The sequence below is a fragment of the Leopardus geoffroyi genome, chromosome E2 (assembly GCF_018350155.1).
Source record: "Leopardus geoffroyi isolate Oge1 chromosome E2, O.geoffroyi_Oge1_pat1.0, whole genome shotgun sequence".
Lineage (NCBI taxonomy): Eukaryota > Metazoa > Chordata > Mammalia > Carnivora > Felidae > Leopardus > Leopardus geoffroyi.
This window is the reverse complement of record NC_059335.1, coordinates 23,135,682-23,140,322: the sequence shown is the minus strand read 5'-3', so window position 1 is coordinate 23,140,322 and position 4,641 is coordinate 23,135,682. Positions and strand designations below refer to the sequence as shown.

At 52.2% G+C, this 4,641-nt stretch overlaps 1 long non-coding RNA gene across 1 annotated transcript; it reads left to right on the top strand.

The window, feature by feature from the left end:
* Positions 1–3,191: 3,191 nt before the first annotated feature.
* On the top strand, positions 3,192–3,977 carry LOC123578387. Its single transcript, XR_006702352.1, has 2 exons — positions 3,192–3,518; positions 3,888–3,977. It is a non-coding gene; the product is annotated as an uncharacterized LOC123578387 (long non-coding RNA).
* Positions 3,978–4,641: the final 664 nt, after the last annotated feature.

Here is a 4,641-nt window from a genome sequence, read left to right as displayed (position 1 = left end):
CTGACCCAAGCCACCCGAAGGCCAGTGGCCGGAGGAAGCGTGCACCGCCTCTCCAGTATCGACGTCCTCCCACACTCAGCACTACAAAGATCTCTAAGGAAGACCCCTGTATGGGCTAGTCGCACCCCTTTGGTACTCAAGACCCCAGCTCCACCACCAAGGGCTGGCTGTTCCACCAGACTCCAACTCCAAGCAGAGCTCCCCTGGGACTCCACCAGTGACAGCCTGCTGACGACCCCTCAGGGTGACTCTTCTAACCCCTGAATATCTGTGACTGCTAAACACACCTAAAACCCATCTCCCACAGAAGGATGGATTCCACTCTCAGAGGCCATATAGTTCATGTCAATTCTTCTTCCTATGTCAGTCCCTCGACTACCTGAGTAGAGATGTCTACCTACTGTCGGGACTCATCTCCCGCTTGGATACCTGGATAGCAAGGGGCTCGTGATGGACCCAACTCCCAGAAAGGACAATAGAGTCTAGTCATGTCTAGTGACATGAGCCACATGGCGGCTCTCCCTCATTCCTGGGAGTGTTCATGTGCCACCTTCCACGCCTGTTCTTGCAGCTCCAGACCCACAGCACGCCCGCCATTGCTCTGACACTCCACACCCTCCCCCACCCCAGGGCCTTTGCCAGCTCTTCTCTCTGCACAGCATGATTTTTCTCTGGCTTCTACATGGCTTGTCCCCATCTGTCCTCCAAATCCCTGGTCCTTGGAGCAGCCTTCACTGACTGCCCTGCTGAAGGGCACACCCTGCCATGCCGAGGCATGCCCCTCTTTTTAAATTCTTTGCAGAGCAGTGAGCACTGCCTGCTCTATTTCTCTTCTTTCTTAGTCACGTGTTTGTTATCTGACTCACCTTCTAGAATGTAAGACCATGAACAAGTGCAGAGTAAGAACTCAATAAATGGTTGTCATCTGAAGAAAGAACAGTTTTCCAAGCAAAAGAAACAGCAGCCAGAGTCAAAGCACTAGAGAAGCCATGGAGCCTGTTGGTTCTGAGCACAGGCTTTGGATGGAGAAAGATCTAGGTTGGCCGGCTGTGTGGCCTTGGGCAAGCTCCCTGACCATCCTGACTCTTGGTTTCTGCACCTGCAAAAGGAGGACCATATAGCACATGCTTCCCCTTGATGTGAGTGAGGTGGTGCCTGCAGAGCACTTGGTATAAGAGCAAGGTGCGTCCTGAGACAAACCCTCCATCCATGAGGCTATGGTTAGTAGTGGGGAAGCTGTGGTCGGAGCTGGGGCCGCCCAAGGAGCCCCACATTGCAGAGGGAGATGAGGCAGGCAGGGTGGCGGGAAATATGAAAGCTTCTGTCCTTGACTACTGCACAGTGTGAGGGGCTGCCCAGCCCCTTGGAGCTGAGGGTGGAGTGGGCAGAAATAAATGCCACCCCTGAGGCCCAGGCTGGGAATCTGCCCCTGACTCAGCTGTTTCTCACTGTTCTCCTTTCTGCCCTGCGGAGGAGCTCCCAGCCCACTGGGGGCCTTGAGCTCAGAGGAGGGGACAAAAAGGGGAACAAATCCATAGCTGCTTTCATCGGCTGCTTACATCCCCTGAGAGCAAGGAGGCCAGTGAGAAAGGAACAGGCCTTCAGCATCCCTTTCAGGAGGCCCAGAGCCTCCCCCTCTGCCCATACGGGTCCCCTAGGTGGGGCTGTGGGAGAAGGCAGATGCCCTGGAGATCCAGGCTCCCCCGGGCCTGCCTCCAGGCTCCCCTGGGCCTGCCTCCAGCCTCATAGACCCAGTGCCCCCTGCGGCTCCTGGGACGGGGCCAAGCTGCTTCCGTTGGCCCCTGGTTCCCCAGTACACAGCAGGGATTGTGTGGCCTGCGGCAGGCGCTGAGCCACAGCTGAGGGGACAAGGCCCAGCTGTTCCTGGAGACAAGCGGGCAGCTTTCTTCCCACATGAAAAGGGAACCTGTGTCCCCTGGGGGAGGGGAAGGAGGAGGAGGAAAGGGGCCAAGGGATGCCTGGGCAGGGCTGTAAACACCCCTCCTCAGGGTCCCCACTGTGCCCCAGAGTGGGCCAGGTGGGGCCAGGAAGGGGAACTCAGCATCAGGTCCTAAATCAGCTTCCTAGGTTTGGCCATGGCTGAAGCCTGAGGCCTGGCCTGTGGTCCTAACCCCCATGTGCCCCTGGGCCTGCCCCTTCCCACTCTGGCCCCAGCTTCTTCACTGTAAAGAGGGAATTGGAGTGTTTCTCCCATGATCCTTGCAAAAGGGCAGATTCAAGGAAGGGGAAGGACTGTTTCCTACGAAGGCTAGTCTCTCTGCTTAGAGAGGAAGCAGGACACAGGACACATGAAGCGTCTGAATGGCTCTGCTGTAGGACCCTGCATCTGCTTGGCAGGTAGACCAGCATGGTCCAGGGAATGTTGTGGGCAACCACTCACACGTGCAAAACCCAAGACCCCAGGAAGGCACCCAAGAGGTGTTGATAGCAAGGTTAAGACAGACCATGCCCCCAGAGCCCAAATGCTCCATCACAGAACATGAGGGCCTTCAGAGCCCTCGTTGTGAAAACTCACTAAAAATATCCAAAGTCAGGTCTCTTTTTATGTTTCCTCTTCCCTGGGTTTTATTAATCAAACACTTCATTCTTTAGGAATAAGGAATATTTCTACACCAGTCTCCACACACACATACACACACACACACACACACACACACACACACTCCCCAGGGCAGCCCAGGGAGGGGCCTGTTCCCCTGGATTTCACTGCAGGTTCCAGGTCTGGATGAAGACAGTCTGAATGACCTTCATGAGTTCCAGGTCCTCCAAGGCTCAGTGGCAGAGCACTGGGACCTACCCTCCCAGGAGGTCACAGTCCATGTCACAGAAGAGGGACACACAATGTGCCAACAGGGTTGGAAGAAGAAACCATGAGCACTTCAGGGAGAGCTTCTAGAAGGGGGCTGAGCCTTATAAAAACCAGCTATGGACCACTATTCAGGGAGTGATTTTTAGTCAGGGATAAAGACCGGGACAGATACTGCCAGGACTCTTCCAGTCTTAACGGACAGACACTGGGGTCCTGGATATGAAAACAGAATGGGAAGGTACTGGCTAGGGAAGTGAGGACTATGGGGGTGCACCTCTCTCCAGGCATGGCTGAACCAGGGACATCAATAACATCATAAGATGATCTTTCTATGGGTCAGCTCTGGCTTCTCCCCCAAGGATGCAAAGGTGGCTCTGGCCATCCTCACAGCCCAGCACTGTGGTGACCAGGGAGTGCTGCCTTCCTGATGGCTGTGGCCAGACTCCTCATTATGACATGCACATGACGTCCAGCCAGTGCCCTGTGGATCTCTGAGCCTATTACCATGGACAGGACTCAGAGTGCTCTGACTGGCAAGATCTGGGTCACATTTACATCTCTGAAGCAGGGAATGGCCGGGCCCACTCACTCCAGAATAGGGTGTGGGGGGAGGAGTTATCTCCATTTGGAAAGAGCTGTAGGCTTTTCCCTTAAAGATCAGCTATTCATGGCCCTGTTGGCTCAGAAGGTAGAGTTTGAGCCCTACATCTGGTTCTGAACACTAACAGTGGGGAGCCTGCTTTGGATTCTCTCACTCCCTTTCTATCTTCCCCTCCACCACTTGCTCTCTCTCTCTCTCTCTCTCTCTCTCTCAAAATAAATAAATAAACTTTTAGAAAAAATTAACTATTAACTATAAATGTGAACAGCAAGCCAGTATCACCTTCCTCCACAATGTGGGGACTGGGGGGTGGAAACTTAAAGAGTAGAGAGAATGAGGCTAACGTGCAGAGAAAGAGCTTAGGGAGAGAAACAGAACAAGAGTTCCTGGATCAAGCTCTGCCTGAAATCTATTCCAGTTCTGTGAATCAACAGACCTCTTTTTTGTTTGTTTCAGGTAGTGTGAATTATTTTTCTGTCACTTGCAACCAAAATGAAGACATGTTTAAATTCTTGTCTTCCCAGATAAATGGTGAGCTCCAAAAGATCGGAAATCATATCTTCTCCAACTCTGTACACCCCATACGAAGCACAGGATCTGGCATGGGTAGAATGCTTAATGCATGCTTGTTGAATGAATGAAAAAGTATTGATAGTGATCACAATGATGAGGTCTTCTTTCCTTGCTGCCCTCTGCACATTCTTAGCATTTGTAGAGCACACTCCTGCACTCCACTGTGCCTGCACACAGCATCATCCCCACCCCTCACAATAGCCTCAGATTTGGGGTGCAGCAGGGGGGCTGGCTCCCCATCCTACAAGAAGAATGAGGGCTGAGGAAATTGTCACCCAGCCACCTTTCCTCAGGGATTGTCATTTGTTGCATGTTGATTAAAATGTTTTTGAGAGGCCCGTTTATGATACTAGGGAGCCACCTTTTGGACAGGTGGTGTCCCTGCCTCCTCAGAGGGTGTCCCCTCTCCAGAGTCTCCCTAAAGCTGTCGATATACCCAGGCACCTACTGATAGAGGGCTTGTGCAAAGCAAGGCGGCAAAGACTCGGACATGTTTTAAGAGTGAGATGGAAATCGTTAGCTCCCATTTTAATTTAACAAGCCCAATTTTATAAATAAGAGTGAATTTTCCCAGGCTATTATATCTAATTATGCATTTACATCAATTCACATTATGCGGTTCTTGAAATGTTAATAC